The sequence below is a fragment of the Pogona vitticeps genome, chromosome 1 (assembly GCF_051106095.1).
Source record: "Pogona vitticeps strain Pit_001003342236 chromosome 1, PviZW2.1, whole genome shotgun sequence".
Classification (NCBI taxonomy): Eukaryota; Metazoa; Chordata; class Lepidosauria; order Squamata; family Agamidae; genus Pogona; species Pogona vitticeps.
Window position 1 is genome coordinate 326163345 of NC_135783.1, and position 19936 is coordinate 326183280.

The following is a 19936-nucleotide window of genomic DNA, read 5'->3' on the forward strand; positions in this document are numbered from 1 at the left end:
GGACATTAATCTCTTTTTGATCTGGGGAGATCTTTGGGAGCCTCAAGACAGGAAACGGCGGGCTTTAATATCTGAAAATTGCTGTTAACTGTCTCACCACCAATGGCAAAGCTGAGATAAAGAGGAGATAAAAAGAAGTAAAGAGAAAAGCAGTGCTTGTGCTCAAGAAGGCCTGTACCTCGCTCCTCTTGCTACTACGTAAATCTTAAGAATTGGGTGTGTGGTGTGTGTATTTAAAGATAATAGCTATATCCTGTGTGCCTTCCTTGTTACCCCTAAAAGTGGGGGGAGTGGTATGTCACTTCTAGAAGATGCAAAAAGGGGAAGATGAGAATGTAAAAGAAACTTTGACCTGTCTTTTTTTTCCTTCTTCCCCTTTTGTATCTTCTTATGGAAACGGATCCCAAAAAATCCCATTCTTTGGAGGCAAACAGAACCTTGGGAGGCAAAACCAAAGGGGAATGGCAAAAGAGGCAGAACAAATTGTCCATACCTGGATGAGCCCACTGTTTTAAAAAAGGATACAAACCAGGGATTTAAGAGCCCAACACTCAAGGTCCTATACACTGATGGACAAATTTGTTTCTCTGGAGTTAAAAAGGAAATATAGAGTTTTTTTTTCATCCAAAATATAAAGAAATATCCAGATTTGAAATAGCCTTTCAAGAAGAAGAAGAAGAAGAAGAAGAAGAAGAAGAAGAAGAATTCAAGAATTCTCCATTTCTAAATTTTTCTCTTGTCAGAATACAGAGACGTACTGAGGTGTGATAGTGGCAATATAATAGGGAGCTTTTTTCTTCCTTGAGTTTGCCCATCTTCCCTAGTACTTTAAAATAGCTATAATCACAGAAATACTGAGAAATGGAAAAAATCATTATAATGTTCTTGGTTAATTACTCACTAATGTTAGAGCTTCCAAAATCTGGAGAGACAGGAAGGTTCACTGGGTTTACATCTGTATGTGAACCAACCTGATTTGCGATTACCGTAGACAAGGACTGTAAATGGACCAAAATGTCGTTACCCTTCAACATCCAAACTTTTTTCTGATGCAGTTTTCAGTTCAAATATATTTGGTTAAAAGATAATAGAAATTGCTATTTTCAGGGTGCAATGTATACAAAAAAGATACTGTCTCTTTAAAGGATTTTATAAATAATGCAAGACTGTGCATTTTTCAATCAGAGTGGTGCAGGAATATGAATTAACTTATACATTGAAATAAGTAAAACTGATGTGAATGAGAAATTGACTGATTGGTCCATTCTTGCCTCCTTTTTGTGACTCTAGCTATAGAAGACAACAAAGATGAGATCATGGAGGGGGGAGCTAGTGTCAGAAATTATGATCTCCTAGCCCCAGTATCCATAACAATGAATGGAAACACAATGGGGCTCTAATGAAAGTCAAGCTGGCTGGAGAGCTTGGTAAGTTCAGTATAGGCATGGGGATGAATAAAAAAAAATTGCAATATTCATTAATAATTGCTGATTAGTTTCATATTGGTCCCTTCACATTCAGCATTTTCAAAGACGACAATGAATGCAAAGGGATGAATTGTTCTCTATATTTCTTTGTACCCCATAGACAATGTCTATAGCCTTCACATTCTGCCTATGGGCCCACCAAACAGCCCCACAACCACCCACACCCACAGCCTGCCCCCTGCCCCTCCCTTCCTTAGCCACTGCCACCATTTGCCACTGCCTGACACCTCCACCACTCACCGCAGCCTGTCACTGCTGCCATCTATTGCCTCCCACTGTGACAGCCTCCACTGCCTGTCTTAAGGGACAATGGCTGCCTTTTTCAAAGATGGCAGTTCCAGCTTCCCTTAATTCAGGTAAGCCACAGCTTCCATCTTTGCAAAGGGCAGCCATTGTCCCTTAAGACAAGACATGATGGCAGAGGCCAGTGCAGTGGGCAGCAGTGGATGGCCACAGTGGAAGCTGCTGCAGTGCAGGCCATTGCAGATGGAGGTGGCAGTGGCAGCAGTGTGGACTGCAGGCACAGACGGAAGTGGTAAAGGTAGAGAGGCAACGGGGCAGTGAGAAGGGGGCGGGGGCAGGTTGTTGGAGGCCCTCAGCTTAAAAAAAGAGCCTGAAAAACTGACCAACTGATTCATTGTTTGTCAGTTCTTGGGGAAGAAATTCATGGTTTGTCAACTCTGATGGACCATGAATCAGGACAGCAGTTTGTCCCCAATTCTAGGTAGGTATCTGACTAGAAAGCCAGAGGTTGGGAGTTTGATTCCCCACTGTGCCTTCTGGGAATAGAACCAACCTGTGTGGCCTTGGGCAAGCTGCACAGTCCCAGGGTACCTGCAGAAGAAGAGAATGGTAAACCACTTCTGGGTATTCTCTGCCTGGAAAACCCTGAAAAGGGTCACCAGAGTTGACTTAACAGTACACGATTATTATTTTTAATGAAGGTCAAAATTGGGCTCAGAAACAGCTAAACAATTTTCCAACTAGGAAAACTTATAGGAAAGTGCTCAGTTATCAAAGACTGATTAAATCTCAGGTCTAGGGGCAGGAGGATTAAGTAATCCATAGATATTTATTAGTCTCAACATTACAATTCTATGGAATGGCCAAACAAGCAGTTTTGGGCTGATGTGGTGAAAAAGGCCAGTAGAAGATCATCTGCCAGTGAAACTCTTGGCAACAACAGTTCCTCAAGACTTTGCAGAATTTTCTACCTACGAAAATACCTCTGGCCTTTTTGTATCAGTCTTTCAATAAACGCTAAACTTTTCTGTTTGCCTCAGTGTCTTATTGATTTATTATGCATGCTGATTGGTAGCTGCTGCTGTTTTTGTGCCTGCCGATTTTGATTAGTTGTAAGCCTACTTAAGCTATAATTTTTGTTTTTAAATTTTTGTAGGACCCTCTTAGGATAGTTTGTGGGCCTGAAAGGTCAGGTGGACATTCAGGAAAAATAAATAAATATGACTTGCCACTTTCTCAGCACCTGGAGGCTCCATCTGGTTTAAGATCAGAGGTCAGAGCTGGATATGCAAAACAATATTTTTTTGGTTTCTCATTTGAGACAGTGATCTGAATTCTATGAGGAAGGGAGAGAAGAACAGAGATAGATTAGAAATGTCCATTTCCCACTCTTCCAAATCGTGCTTCTCAGCAGTAAATTATCAAGAGATCAAGGGCTGAAGGAAACTGCAGTCCAAACTACAGGGGAAGCAAGAGAATGGCAGTGCCACTGCATTTCCCCCCCATCATAACGCTACCCCCATATTATTGTCTAATGCTGCCTGCCATAGAATTTACCATATCTAATGGGGATAGGTGAGTATTTCATGTTAGTTTGAATTTAATCAGAATTGACCAAAATTCGCAAGATGAGAATGTAGAAGAAAGTTAAACTGGCAGATTTGCCCATGCCTTAGAAATGAATGAGAATTCAGCCTTATTTCACGTTTTTAAAATGAGAACTTTCCAAAAGTCACAAAATTCAAATATGGGGAAAAAAACAACCTGGCAGAGTTGTCTGTGTCATGAGCTGTGGACAGCTCAATGGTGTAAGTATCTATCTGCAGAGCCAGAAGTTGGGAGTTGCCTCCTGCGAGCACAGCCAGCCTATGTGGCCATGGACAAGATCCACAGTACCAGGGTGCTCCTAGAAGAAGGGAATGGTAAACCACTTCTGAATATTCTAAGTATTCTGTATCTGGAAAACCTCGAAAAGGGTCACCATAACCCAGAATTTACTTTAAGGCACATGATTGTTAATACATGATTGTTGGTCCTATGACCATCATCATCATCATCATCATCAAAATCACTGCTGCTTTGAGTTTCTGTTCACTGATGTTTCCCAGAACTGCTTCCTGAATTACAATTATTTGTGGGATCTTTGGTTCACATCTCATGTCACTATCATTCTGTTTACCATCTGTTTGGTTGCTTACGCAACTGTAGTTTCCAGCTTTATGTCAGAGACCATGTGCATAGATAGCCTGGTACTGCATGCAGAAATCTAGTTCTGTGGAACATATATGCATGCAAGGAAACTTAATTTGAGATCATGCTGGTGTCCATGGATACGAGTGGTTAGACAGTGTATGTACACTACATTGTTGTAGTGTACTTACAGTTTGATCTTATTTTAAGTACCTGTGGATTCCTGGAATATGTGGTTTCATGAGACACCTAGAGTTCTCTGTTAGAGCGATCTGCAGAGAATTTAAGCATAAATCCTAGGGATCCATTTGTAGGAGTTGTGGCAGCTAATAGAGTATCAAACTGTAGTGTACATACACTAAGGGGTTCCACTCTTTCAAAGGGAATATTGCAACCTTTTGAATTTGAAATCCTAAACTGGAATTCATTTTTAAACACACACACACATTTTTAAAATACATTTTAATCTAATACATTCATTGATTTAAAGCCGCCTTTAAGTACTTGGTTCAGCTGTACAAATAAATTTCCACTTCTACATAAATATAGACGAGTAAATGTGTAAGTAGTTGTACCCAAAGTGAAAACTCTAATTCATGCTGGATTAAGATCCACTCTGGCACAAATATTAGAGAATTACTTATAATATCCATGACATTAAGTTAAATTAACCGGAGATGGAATAACACTCTTGGGAGCTATCGTATTACAATACAAGCTATCAGGACTGCTTACAGTTCAGAAAAGAGAAATTACCATTGCTATTTAATCCATAAATAACTGTTGGCAGAACAGTTTGCATTTATTATGCGCCTGATCCTGCTTGTGCTGCATATGGAAGGCAGGATACAGAACAGTGCCATTATCTTTAACCCACCATATTACTTTGGTGCCTTGCAGCTTTGAACTTAGCTGCTGCTGCTCTTTATGTATGTGTTGCACAACATAAAAACAGAAACAAATCTCTCTTTTGCTATAATAGAGTAAACATGGAGAGGAGGGAGTCAGGTACCAAAGTAGCATTGTGAAATTTGGCAGCTTCTACTGAACTCACTAGGAGCTCCTGACTACCTCTGTTTCCACATACACTTACTTACTTTACCTTTATTGGCATAAAAAGTGCATACAGACATACAAAGGGTACAAAGTACAACTTGTGGGGACAGCCCCTAAAACACTAAAACTTAGGATTGGGTTCTCGTTCTGTATTAGTTTGGATTATGTCTAGCAAAAATTTGCCGAGGATACATACACAATAAATCGTCGTCGTCATCATCATCATCGTTGTTGTCATCACCATGCCAGTTCAGTTTCATTCCCTTCTTCCAGGGACACCCTGAAACAGTGCAGCTTGACCAAGGCTGCACAAGCTGACTCTACTTACAGGAAGCACAGTAGGGAATCAAACTCCCAGTCTCTGGCTTCATAGCCATACATGTAAACCGCCAAGCTATCCAACCAGCACATGGACAGAATGTAAACAGAAATGTATATTCTGCATACCTTTCAACCAGGTATTTCTCATCCACATTTCAAAGAAATGTGATCTGCACATGACTACTTAGCGGTGCTTTTGTGCAGCTGTGATTTTACACAGAAGTATTACCCGATGGGCTGTGCCCACTGGTAATAAGCCATAAACCCAATGATGGGTTGATCTAGTTGCAACCTTTAGTCCCCATTTCACAAAATGCAAAATTGCTGTTAAAGTATAAGGTGTTATGCCAGCATGTCTGTCTTTTTTACATTCTCACCTTTCTTTCTCTTCTACGGTATGGTTCCCACTAGGGTTTAAAAGCTTTTGGCCTTCTAGGTGATTTGGCTTAGAAGTCCATGGTCTGAGGAGATGGGGACGATCACCCGAAAACAGCAAGGTGAGCCACTGCTCCCTGACTGGACCATGAATCACTCATAAACGGTAGCTTGCCTCTGCTTCTGGTGCTCATATGAGGAGCCGGATTTCACCTAATGTTTCACATGACTCTTCAACCATGGGGTTTTAGTGACTGCCCCTAAACATGCACACTTGCACACTTTATTACCCTCCTGCCACTTTCCTGCACATATTCCCGTCTGCTTAGTGTTTTGTTCATGTAGCTCCATAAAGCATGCTTCCCAGCAGAGGATTAGCCACGTTTTTCTTGGAGACCTCCAAGGGAAGCTGTTTCTCACCCTTTCCCCACAGCTTATGCTACAGCTGAACTAGTCTTGTACTTCAGATGTATCTGCATGATTAGAAGCCCCACAGCCACTCTATTGTTTTCTTTGCATACCGCTGTCATCTGTCCCAGAGCGGCTGTGACCTCCATGGAAAGCCGAATAGTTTATAGAAATGAAAAACAGGAAGAGTCGTGTTCTCTCTCCATCTGTACACAAATTGGATTTCTAAAAGGGAAACTGAATGTTAATGGACCTCTTCCAGGAAATCCTACTTCAGCAAAAATCTTTTATGGAAATCAGTGGCTTTTCTATAAATCGTGGGTGTTTAGTTCACAGCTCAAGTTGTTTCTAATTGTCAGGTCTAGTTGTTCTCACTTGGCCTGCTTTGGATGTGAGGTCTAAATATAGAGAATGCATGAGACATGTTCATAGAGGTGAGTGTCAAGCAGAGATGTGACAACACTACCTACACATTTGCTTTATATGATACCTCTTCTCTGCAACTGATGGAGTTACAGTGTTTTAATGCTTTGCTTGCAGGCAGTCAATTCAGCACCCTACGTATAGTTACAGTGCAAGATGTAGCATGCACACATCTGGTAAGTCCATAAATAAAGGGGGAGTTAGCAATTATTTTCTTTAGTGCTGTCGCCTTACAGATTAGAAACGCTACACTTTTTTTGGACTCCATTTTCCAGAGTTTTCCACCCAGCACAGCCAGTTTTTCCCCCTCTGTCTCTTCCCAATCTATTTTTGTATTGTTCTCAAGTGTTTTGGGAATTATTCATAAGCTCTCCCCACCCTGTGCCGACTTTCATCTATCACATTTCATTCCATGGCTTTTTAGGAGGCTATCTACTTAGAGACATCGCACATTGGTTTGTGACTCTGTTCAGGAAAATGTGCTTGTCAGAGTGGATGCGGGCTGTTTTAGAATGGGAGAGTTCCAATGAAAATGCCAAGGCTAATGTTCAGTTCAGTGACAGACCTACTTGACCACAGGACATCATAACTTTGTAAAAGAAACATGCACCTCAGGAATCATATCTGGGAGATGCTGGGGAATCTTGTTTTTCATCACGGTAACTCTTCCAAGTTCTCACAAATGCAAGAGTATTGATATCTTTTATGGGACCACTTAAAAATTAAACAAATAGCAAGCTTTTGTGAATGAAACTCACTTCCTCAGGCTCTAAGCACACCCCTTTATGGATGGTGCAGAAAAATTGGCCTGAGATTGATATTACATATCTGGAGGAGATAGTCAGCTCTTCTGAGGCTGAACCTCTTCTTTCTCTGTAGCAAGGTTTGGATGTTTGCATGCCAGCTCTGGAGACGAAAAGGCTGAAAGTACCCAGTGACCACCACCCCCGCCCCATGTACTCTAACACTGCTTGCTTGAAAGAAAGTTTCCTTTAGCTGTGGGTGTAGCACTAGACAACACAAAGACCCAAAAGCTTTTAGCACAAGTTGGGATTTCCAGGTTCTGCATTCATGTACAGGGAAAGAAGAGGAGCGGCATGCTTGCTGTACTTGACTTGATTTAATCTCACTTATTATCCTGACTTCACATTCCCTGCATTGGGACTGAAGTGTCAACTGCAGAGTCTGTTCTACAAGTGCAAGTTTCCTACACAATTTAAAAACTAAGATGACAATATCTCATTGAAATATACTGTATATTGGCTGGTATCCTATTGCCCTGGATTCTGAAGGGGCAGAGGAACTAGAGACCAAATTGCTAACATGCGCTGGATTATGGAGAAAGCCAGAGAGTTCCAGAAAAATATCTACTTCTGCTTCATTGACTATGCAAAAACTTTTGACTGTGTGGACCACAGCAAACTATGGCAAGTCCTTAAAGAAATGGGAGTGCCTGACCACCTTATCTATCTCGGGAGAAACCTATATGTGGGACAGGAAGCAACAGTTATAACTGGATATTGAACAACTGATTGGTTCAAAATTGGGAAAGGAGTACGACAAGGCTGTATATTGTCCCCCGGCTTATTTAACATATGCAGAATACATCATGCGGAAGGCCAGACTGGAGGAATCCCAAGCCGGAATTAAGATTGCCGGAAGAAATATCAACAACCTCAGATATGCAGATGATACCACTCTGATGGCAGAAAGTGAGGAGGAATTAAAGAACCTCTGAATGAGGGTGAAAGAGGAGAGTGCAAAAAATGGTCTGAAGCCCAACATCAAAAAAACTAAGATCATGGCCACTGGTCCCATCACCTCCTGGGAAATAGAAGGGGAAGATATGGAGGCAGTGACAGATTTTATTTTCTTGGGCTTCATGATCACTGCAGACGGTGACAGCAACCACGAAATTAAAAGACGCCTTCTTCTTGGGAGGAAAGCGATTACAAATCTTGACAGCATCTTAAAAAGCAGAAACATCATCTTGCCAACAAAAAAGTCCGAATAGTGAAAGCTATGGTTTTTCCTGTAGTGATGTATGGAAGTGAGAGCTGGACCATAAAGAAAGCTGACCACCAAAGAATTCATGCCTTTGAACTGTGGTGCTGGAGGAGGCTCCTGAGAGTCCCCTGGACTGCAAGGAGAACAAACCTATCAATTCTAAAGGAAATCAAATCAGAGTGCTCACTGGAAGGAAAGATCCTGAAGCTGAGGCTCCAGTACTTTGGCCATCTCATGAGAAGAGAAGACTCCTTGGAAAAAACCTTGATGTTAGGAAAGTGTGACGGCAAGAGGAGAAGGGGACGACAGAGGATGAGATGGTTGGACAGTGTCATCGAAGCTACCAACATGAATTTGACTCAACTCCAGGAGGCAGTGGAAGATAGGTGGGCCTGGCATGCTCTGGTCCATGGGGTCACGAAGAGTCGGACACAACTAAACAACAACAACGATCCTATTGCCACAAGTTACATCATGTAAGGCTGACAATGTCATTGACTGTGGTAATTTTTCAGAAGCGAAACATTTTCAACCTGTCTCCTGAACGTCTCCAGGCTCCCATGGAATCCCTCTCATTATCAGAAAGCTGTGGGAGCCAGATACCAGAAAGGAGAAATCTTTAATTACCAAATATTAGCAAGTCTTCTGGACATTTTTATTAATTAAAGAATCCCCTCTCCCATCCCATAATCCCCACAACTTCCTTTGGGAGAGAAGTTGGAAAAGTTTAATTTCTGAAAAATATTGCTGGTGCTGGTGCTCAGTATTCTGCAGCATAGTTTATGGCAATAGGATTTCAGCCTGTGATAGAAGGGGTAGGTGAATACCACCCAGTTCTATTCATTCCAAATTTGTCTTACAGATTGTCACTGATTAGCTTTGAGCCAATTAGTAGCTCATCTGATTCAAATTGTATCTGAGTGTGTTGAAGTATTTGTACATATTTATATTCCTTCAAATGGATTGTGTGTGGGAAATGACTGTAGTGAAAATGAAGGTCTGTTCAGATACAGTGGGGTGACTCAGTGCCATCAACTACTGCTTGACCTCCAGTGTGCAGGCAAACCTCATACCAATTTCCTTCCTTCCTTCCTTCCTTCCTTCCTTCCTTCCTTCCTTCCTTCCTTCCTTCCTTCCTTCCTTCCTTCCTTCCTTCCTTCCTTCCTTCCTTCCTTCCTTCCTTCCTTCCTTCCTTCCACTCAGAACAATGCAATGCAGTCCTTGCCCAGTTCCTACCTTTTGTGAATATATCTTGCACTCTCTGGGCACTGCTGCCCAGCTATTAGTCATCCCTGGAGCCTCTGAATTGAAGGCTTTTGCTCTTTTTTTTTTTTAAACAAACCCTAAAGTGATGAACCAAAATCTGACATTTTGAGTGAAGTTCTGCATTCAGATTTGTTTGGAAATAGACAAATGTTCCCACTGTACTTTGGTTTTTGAATAGATTCCAAGAGCCTAGGAATGTATTGTTGGACCAATCCAACAATATTTTTAATTTTTATCAGGGTGGAAGCTGCTCACATGGACTCATGGTATGATAATTATGGTGAATAGCGAACAGCCACAAATTACAATATTTCCATGATAACTGCATGAGGTCAGTTAAAGGAAGGGGGGAGATAAATCAATGTATTCTGAAAGGCAGACAAGAGTTCTAACTACTGTCCTGTGAAGATGCCGGCCACAGAGACTGGTGAAATGTTAGGAAGAAAAACCTGCAGAACATGGCCAAACAGCCGAAAAACCTACAGCAGCCATCGGAAAATAAATCATTGCTTAAACTCCAATGAGCAAAATACCTGGATGCATATAAAGAAACAGTCAAGCCACTATCTTCCCTTCTCCCAGCCCTCTTTGTTCCTGCAGGGCTGCTGCCTATGATTTCAGACAGACATGGGTGGGATCAAGGATACGAAGGGAGGTGGACAGACAGCAGGAAAAGCCTGTTTATACAAATCTGTCCCAGGTGCAGTGATCTGTTCTTGCCCTTGGGATGGCCACACTTGCTGGCTGACAGGATGACAAAGTTCAGTCCAGAAAAAGACAATGATTTCACTGCCAGAGTCTGGAGGCTGCCTGGGACGAAAAACAATAGTGAGCTATCTATAAAAATTGTCTTTTTTTTTTTTTTTTTTGCAAAGAGAAAATTACTTTCTCTTAGTGCTTGTATTTGTAAAATAAGGATTTCTTGGGACGGATACATCATCTTTGGCTTCAGTTTGACATGTCTTTTTAAAGTGCTCTCTAACTAATCAGTAAAACATAACTGTGAAGTTTAATTTCATTTCGTATTGGCTTTTCTAAAAATTAAATCAAATCATAGACCTTTAATACACATAATGCAAAACATCAGAAAATATCACAAAAGAGTTCATGTCTGTTCTACGTATTGCTTATGTTGGACAGATGTAATCCAAAGTGAATAAAGAACACAGCAGTTCTTCCATCACTAAATCCCTTCTCCAGTTACAAAATCAACAGCTCCTAGAGAAATTCACTTTGTCAAGTTTTGTTTAGTTTTTTTAGCAGACTGAACTGAATATAATGACAGAATTGAATAGAACGTGCAGCCGAGAATCCATAGATGTTCAGGCTCGCTGTGTTATTATGTGAGAGAGGAAGAATGCATGTTGTTGTACAGTCAAGAACATGTGAATGTTTAAAAATATGCACATGTGCGCACGCACGCACACACACACAGACAGACAGACAGACAGACAGACAGACAGACCTAATAATCATCCTACATTGCCATACTGAGAGAAGCCAGAAATACTTCCATCAATCTCAGTTGTGGCCCCATTCCTCTGCAATGGGCTTCCAGTTGAGCTGCTCTTGGCCTCTCCCTCTCAGCCTCCAAGAGTCCCTTAAAGCCAATGTTTTAATGAAGCTTTTCAGGGCATCCTTTCATAATGACGGCCAAATTGTGTTTGTTCATCCATCTATTGTCTGATGTTATTTTTCTTGATTTCATTTACTTTATTATTTTCCATTTATTATTGTTATATTCCATCGTTTGCATTGCAGAGTATTGCTTTGCACTAACTGGGCAGTACAGAAGTGGAAGGAAGGAAGAAAAGATGTTTTTAAACATGCAGAAACATACTTTAGTCAATGGGGGCTTGCATATACTGTACTAATAGACTCATTATCCTTCCTTCCTTCCTTCCTTCCTTCCTTCCTTCCTTCCTTCCTTCCTTCCTTCCTTCCTTCCTTCCTTCCTTCCATTTAAAACTTCCGTATGGAAATAGGAGAGAATGGTCATGAAAACAGAAGAAAGAGGACACTTGCAGGAATGAAGATGTGTCCATCCTTCACGACTGGATTCTTGACGTCAACATCAGAAGTCCTTAGCATCATGATCTGGAAATGGTTTTTCAGGCTGGAAATCCTGACCATTTGGGGGGGGGGACTTCAGAGTTGTTCTTAATTTGAGCTGTTGTAAGATGGTGATCTTTATTTATATTTCTTTCAGAGTTGGGGAGAAAAGTGCATTTTTTGGGGGGTGGCTTTTTTTTGGTAAAATGTGTAATATTGGATGAATTGCATGGATTGTTACACACAATGGTGTTGGATGAGTTCTTTATGTCTGCAACCAACCAGTGTGGCCCATTGTGCTTACTGTGTGTGCATCCTTAGCTTCTGAAAGTTTTGTGCACAAATAGGAGCTTTATACAAATAATACTTTGTGTAAATTGGAAAAACCTAAGATGAGAAAAAAGAAGATCTGGCATGTCAGTATTGTACCATAGCCAAGCTCTCTCAAGGGATTTGGAGAATACAGTAGGACTGCGATATCCACAGGGGATTGGTTCAAAGCTCCCGTGAGGATCCTAAAAAATGCATAAGTACAGAATTCTATACATTGCATGGTCTCTGGCTCTCTCTAGTGGCCAGTTCTGGTAAATACACCCAGATAATGCATATAAATAGGCATTTCTAAGTTTTTGTTTGTTTGTTTTGTGATTTTCAGCCAGTGGATAAGTGAATCAGCGGATACTGCTCCACAGATAAGGGACTCCTACTGTACTTGAGGAGCTGTCCTGCTGTGTCAAGACAGGTAGTTTTAAATACAATCTCATCAATGGCATTTTTTTTTCCATGTCTATATCCTACAACAGTGGGAGGGTCACAGGCTAAGCGACAGTGATATTTGACAGTACCAAAGCCAGCGAAGCCCTGTTTGCAAAGTTAAGGGATATAAAGGATATTGGCCAGTTTCTTTATTTTTTACTTTTGAAATTGCCTTGACTCAACAAGACACCAGAATGAGGAATTGGCAAGATACCAGAAGGATGAAGCTAACAATAAAAAAAAGGTGCTACCAATTCTATGGTGACCCTTTTCAGAGTTTTCCAGGTAGAGAATACTAAGAAGTGGTTTTCCGTTTGCTTTTTCCGGGGACATCCTGAGACTGTGCAACTTGCCCAAGGCCACACAGGCTGGTTCTTCTCCATGGGAGAATGGGGGGGTATTTAAATCCCCAACCTCTGGCTCCACTAGATGTGCTATTTTTTCCTCTCATCAGGATATTTAGTTTGTGCAAAAAGCTTCAGTCCTTTTCCTTTGAAAAACAAAGATCACACACACACACATCGATTGCAAAACTACCTGTAATTTCCTTTTTAAAAAAGACCACAAGACTCCATTCGAAGCCTCTGATCCTGGTATAAGTCCCTGCAGTGAAGTAACAGCCACTATCATTACACACAGTTTTTATTAATTTGAAGAAGAAGAAGAAGAAGAAGAAGAAGAAGAAGAAGAAGAAGAAGAAGAAGAAGAAGAAGAAGAAGAAGAAGAAGAAGTCATTCTTCTTCTTTCTCTCTTTTCCCTCCCTCTCCTCCTTCTTTCTTTTATAATCCCACAAAACATTGCTTTATCCTTTCATGGAGAAGACTGGTTCCTCAGCTTTGTGTGTGAGGATAAGACAAGTATTTTGCATCCTCAGTGGCCACTGCATGGAGCTCCAAGTATGTAGAAGCAATTTCTAGCCACCAACACATGGCTGCTGTTGTGCTTGATGATGCCCAAGACTGATCAGCCTGATACTCAGCTTCTGTGATCATCTATCTGTGAAGTCTGCCTTCAAACGTTTCCTTGTCTACTCCTTTCTCTCAACATTCCTCTCTCTATTGTGTGTTCTGAGATAGGGAATCAAACCAGATATCCTCTCTGGACAAATGCCAGTGGAACAGCCAACCTGGCAGACACAATGTCCACGTGGAAGAAGCACACAGTTATCTTTGTTGCAAACCCATTCCTTTTCCATTGAAACATGTTCAGAAATGGCATCATTTTCATAGAGACAGAATATTACAGACTGGGGGGGAAGGGGGAAGGCAGGGAGGGCAACATTCTTCTAATCCTGTGTGAGCTGAGCTTGAAGAATGGCTCATTTCCTTCAATTGTCCAAGTCTGGAATTAGTACACTGTTAAAAGGTACACCACCTTGTCCCTATATAGGATACTTGTTGATTAATTCTAATAATTTTTCATTTAACTACTTTTAAAATTGGTAATGATTTTAAATGTGAGCAGTGACTTCTCAGTTTTCAGAAAAGATGTTGTCTTTCTTGGCTTCTACTTTCTGCTGCATACTCCAAAATGACAACTCACCAGCAGGGGAGATTGAGATCCTTGCCTCGAGTTATATGCATGCAGCACGTACAGATCAGCCATGCAGCGCTTCTGAGTGGGAGGTTCTATCACCCATGGTGGGCACATAATGCATACTGGTTATTAGAGAATAGTGGTAGTAGAAAGTTATTGTCATCATATAAAAGTGAAAGAGAGAGCTTTTGCCTAACGATAAAATTACTTAGAGTCCTGCAGATCTGGAAAAATTTCAAAAGTCAATATTTTGACAAGAATTCTTGGGCTCAACAAGCAGGATGTAGTCAAACTCTTACTCTTATAAAAAGTAAGGAGAACAAAAGAAATGAACAATATGAACAAGTACTTTGATGAGCACAAGGTCAATTATATTGACATATTTTATGGTGACATTTTCTTTCAAAGACTTCAACCACGGTAATCAGGTGGTAAAGGCCCAAAGGTCACCCAGTGGCTAGAATTCTGTTGGTTATATACAATGGCATAAATCACATTGGCAAAAAAAATTGGTTTATGAGTTGCCTCTTGCACCCCTCATTGCATGCCAACAAGAAATAACAAGCAGTGTCTCATTAACTAATTACATTTTACCACTGTGATCTACACCAGCCATTCTTAACTCTTTTTTTTAACCATAGCCATAAACACAACATGAAAGAAATATAGGCTGACTCAGGATTGTACAAGTCACATAACAAACCTTCTAAGGTAGTGTGTGAAGAATTGTTTCTAGTTTGTAAGGTAAAGGTTCCCCTCAACATTTAGTCCAGTTGTTTCTGACTCTAGGGGGCGGTGCTCATCCCTATCTCCAAGCCGTAGAGCCAGCGTTTGTCCATAGACAGTTTCCATGGTCACGTGACCCATGCGACTAGACACGGAACACCGTTACCTTCCCACCGAGGTGGTAGCTATTTATCTACTTGCATTTACGTGCTTTTGAACTGCTAGGTTGGTGAGGAGCTGGGATAAAGCGACGGGATCTCACTCCGTCGTGTGGATTCGATCTTACGACTGCTGGCCTTCTGACCCTGCAGCACACAAAGGCTTCTGCGGTTTAACCCTCAATGCCACCACCTCCCTTCTAGTCTGTGTCCCCCTTCAAATGTGCCAAGGACTCCATTGAGAATGGTTGATTTACTTAACCATCATCATCATCAACAACAACATGTGCCGTTAAGTCAATTCTGACTTATGGCAACCCTTTTTTCCAAGGTTATATAGGTAGAGAATGTACAGAAGTGACTTATCTTTCCCTTCTCCCAGGGGCACCCTGGGACTGTGCAGCTTGCCCATGACTACACGGGCTGTCTATGCTCACAGGAAGCACAGTGGGGAATCAAGCTTCCAACCTCTGGCTCCGCAGCCAGATGCCTAAACAACTGAGCTGTCCAGACAGCACTATTCACTTATACCAACATAAATAACCAGTAGGATTCTGAGCATTGAGTTTTACTGCCTGATGCCAGTCTCCCAGATCCATTTACCGCTCTGCCCATAGTCTCCTTTGTCTTTATCCACTGGACCACAATCCTCTTTGTATCTCTTCATATTTGATCCTCTAGTTGTATTCTGGTGTATCCCCAAATAACCACTTTTGTGCTAATACTGTACCATATGCAAGTATCTTTCAGTGGTGGCAGCATTGTCTGCACATGTTAACAGTCACACATCATTACCACTCTGCTCATTAGGCTGATGAGGACGGAGAAAAATGAACAATCAGATTTAGCTGTTGCTAGGACTTCACCATGGCACCATCTGCCTCTCTTTTAAGACTCTCAAAGGCTGCCACTACCTTTGTGTTTCAAAAATGATACATATGAAGCAAGATACCATCATCATCATAACCTTTATTGGCATAAAAACATACAGCAAGCAGGGGTGCTCAGATAGATGGGGGTTATATACCCTGCATGAAACAGATCGAAAAGCTTCAATGCAAGCAGAATATAGCATTATATAGTTTCAAGGTAGCACCTAGTGGAGAGTAATAGAACCATGACCAGATTACATTGGGAAGGTGGTACAACTATGCCTGGGGGATGACCTCTCTGATTTGAATCGTGGTATGTAAAAAGCGGGCAACATAGGTAGTGACATGGTTAATATTCCCCTGGACTAAAAAGCAAACCTTGGCCTTATCAGGGCGTCCTTGAAAACTAGAGAGCAATGGTTCTAAAAATCTTGCTCGCAAGCTGTTGTAAAAGGGGCAGTCCAAGAGTACGTGAGAAACTGCTTCGATGGCATCTTGACCACAGGGGCATCGTCTGAGATTAAGTGGGACTCTGCAATATCTACCAAGTAAAATAGCCGATGGTAGTACGTTGAATCTTGCCAGCATAAATGCTCTTCTGAGGTGGGTGTCAGTTAAAAAGGTGAAATAGGGAGCTAGGAGCCCTTGTGAAGCAAGATACGAGTTCTCCTCATTGTTTTTTTTAAAGAATCTATTCTTTCTAAAATGAGAGATCTCACTCATTTCACATGTAATTTAAACCTAGATGTTTTCCAGATTGCTTTCTTCTCAATTCAAACCTCTCATCTATTTTTTTTTAAATAGCAGAACTAGTTATAACCAAGGGAATTGATGACAGGTTCTTGAGATTAATCTGGTGAATTATGATGAACAAGGGCTGCTCTAAAGTGATCGATTAGAACCCTTTCCAAGAGACAAAAGAAAAGATTAAAACCTGGAAGATTTTAGTCAATAATAGGATTTTCATATGTTTTCAACTACAGCATCCAGAAGGTTGCTGGAATCTCCCTAGCCAGAATTCTGGGAGCTTTAACTCTCCCCACAACACACAAAAACAACACAAGTGTTTGATATAATTTACAGCTGCAGCATAAATAGGAAAAAACACCTTCCATTTTTTAGTTCTAACAAACTGGCTGGACAAGACTAAACCCTGTGGTACTGCAAAGTGTTTGGGATATTATAGTCTTCCTGCCCATTAATCTCCATTCAGAGAGACTCTCAGGAAACTGCAATACCCCTAATGCTTTGCAGTGCCACAGAGATTGGCTCACTATGCCAGTTCCTTTTTCACTCAGAATCGGGAGGATTTTTCTTTCTCATTTATGCTGCAATTATAAGTTACATCAAACACCTGAGAGGTCTTTTATGGGGGAGCTGAAGGCCTCAGAAGCTTTCTGGGTGCTGTGTTTTTTTTTTACAAATAAAAATCTTAAAACCCCATTCCTAGTACACAATTCAGCTTATTAGCCAATAGGTTGCTAAAACATGTTGCTATTGCTTGTTATTTAGCGAGCTGGCCAGCTTTGCTCTGAACAATTTTGACTTCACAAGCAAGCAATCGCCTTATGAGTTAGAAACAGCTGTCCTGGAGGAACCAGGTGATTATGGTGAAGATGATAAAATCTGCTGCCAGGAAAGTGAGTGATGCCATCCCTGCCCTTTGTTCAGCCCGCAAGCCACCCTTGGGATAAGTAAAGTCAAGGATTGCAGTTATAGGCAAAGAAACGTGCCATTGCTAACAGCTGTTGAAACAAGAAAGGGTTTGTTTCCTTCCTGAGGGCTGACAGAAGCAATGGTTGGGAGTTCAATCCCCCACCATGCTTGTAGGAGAAGAGCTAGCCTTCATTCCTCCAGAAGAAGGGAATGATAAACTACTTCTATGTACTTAGGAAACCTTGGAAGTGGGCAGCCTGACATAATTATTACTTCCTTTTTGACCCAGCTAGCTACCAGGGAAAGCAAAGTACTGGACTGGCTAGCTTTTGGACTACCACAGTATGTCTCCTTTTATTTTATGTCAGTGCATTTCTCTTTGCCTTAGCAAGATGGCTGAGGTGGAAGAAACCCTGAAGTGAATTAAAAGTCAGAAAGGAGTCCAAGGGATCATTGTTATTAATTCAGAAGGTATTCCCATCAAAAGCACCATGGATAACTCCACCACAATGCAGTATGCAGGCTTAATGCACAATTTAATAATGAAGGCAAGGGGCACCGTACGAGATATTGATCCTCAGAATGAACTCACATTCTTGCGCATTCGTTCCAAGAAGAATGAAATAATGGTTGCACCAGGGGCTTGAGTAATTTAGAGAAGCTAGGGGCTATGCCGTGCAGGGACACCCAAGATGGACAGGTCATAGTGGAGAGTTCTGACTAAACGCAATCCACCTGGACCGGGTAGGTGGGAAACGTCAGCCTTGGAAGGCAGCCCATCTAGGAGAAGGAAAACTCCAGTTTCAAACCTCCACTGCCTTGTGGCTACATCCACTGATGGAAAAGGCTTCAGGATTAAACCTTGAGGCAAAAAGGCTTCAGGATTAAACCTCTGTGGAGCCGGAGTCCCAGAGGCAGTTCGTGTCATTCTGGCAACTCCTGTGACGACGCTGGAACCAGTTGTATTGGCTCTTGCCTTTCCATTGGACCCTTTCAGTGATGTGGAGAGGGGGGATTTGCTGCTTGGGTAACAGCCTATCCTCTATAGTATTCTACCCAGGCTTCGTGCTCTGGAGAGGACACTCATACAGAGCATGTTACCATGGCCTTTCGAGACTGAAGGATGCCTAAGAAGCATTTATGGGTGGACTAGGACTTTTTTCAACTCTTCCTCTCTTGCAAGAATTTACTAGCATTCAATAATTTTGTCATATGTGTTGTAGGAAACATGAGATGACCCTATGGAAGGAGCTGACAGACTTCTTGATCTGTGTCCAGAGCTCGGGTACTTCATGCTTGAGCATCTAAATTTGAATCCCTGTATTCAACAATGTTGGTGGTGAATTAGTCACCACTTCCCCACCCATCCATCCAGAAACTCCCATCTGGCTGTATTTCTTGAGTTTGTCTGGTGCAACTGTGGGAAAACTTTGTTTCAATTTCTTTTTTTTTAACAATTCAGAAAAAATCACAAAGTTCTTGATAATCGCATGGAAAGTATTTAAAGATTTTTTAAAAAAACCTACAACATGGAGGTGAACAAAACTCACTGATTTTTCTATCCTATGCTTGTGTGAGAACACTTGTTTTAGAAAGCAATCCTAATAAACACTTTTTCAATACACTTTTTTTTTTGCTTTTGTTATTACAGTCGAGTTATGATAACATCTGAGAACAGACCTTTAAATCTTCGTGTGACTTTTGACCAAAGCTCTCCAGTCTGAAACTTGAGTTAAGCTGCCATTCCTGGACAGAAGAAAGGAGTGAAGTTTGGAGTAAAGTGAGGTTTGTGTGTGTATGTGTACATATTTATGTATACGAATGATCTTTGTCTCAAAAAGACAGAGCTGTGTGTCAGAGTAGAAAGATCCACACACATACTTTACATAAAAGTACACTGAATCAAACCTTTAAAATGCCTTCTAAATGTGACAACAGTTCTCCCCCCCAAAGAATCTTAAATAAATTTGATGGCTGATGGCTGTTTAAATGAATTATTGTCTCAACAGTGTAGTATCTTTGTATAATAATAAAATAATCCAGTATAGCACAACAAATAACACCTAGCAGCTTCAAGGGAGAGGGGGGTAAACCTCTGTCAGGATTTGGCGACAGGAAAATACACAGAGTTAATTGAAGACACTTACACGTTCTTCTTCTTTAGCAAGATGGGTGTATTTACAATATTTACAAGTATATACAGGCTGGCATCACATCAGCATGGCAGGAAATCATTAAACAAACCGGCATAGAGGATAGCAGCAAGTGATAGAGAGAGAAGAGAAATCTATGAACACACTGTTCACTTATATACATATACAAGGCTTCTTCAGGCCAATCAGAAGACACATTACATCATTTTCTGCACCTGGGTGTCTTCTCATCTTCAGATATTGCATCATCT

At 41.2% G+C, this 19936-nt stretch overlaps 2 long non-coding RNA genes across 2 annotated transcripts in view; one reads left to right on the forward strand and one right to left on the reverse strand.

Annotated features, from left to right (window-relative positions):
* Positions 1-19318, forward strand: part of LOC144586061 (uncharacterized) — a 28543-nt gene extending 9225 nt beyond the window's left edge. The window contains exons 2-3 of the long non-coding RNA XR_013540775.1: positions 12484-12570; positions 19184-19318. This is a non-coding gene — a long non-coding RNA (uncharacterized LOC144586061). The remainder of the gene's footprint in view (positions 1-12483; positions 12571-19183) is intronic.
* The window catches only part of LOC144586060 (uncharacterized), a 175451-nt gene that overhangs the window by 125862 nt on the left and 29653 nt on the right, over positions 1-19936 (reverse strand). The window lies entirely within an intron of this gene.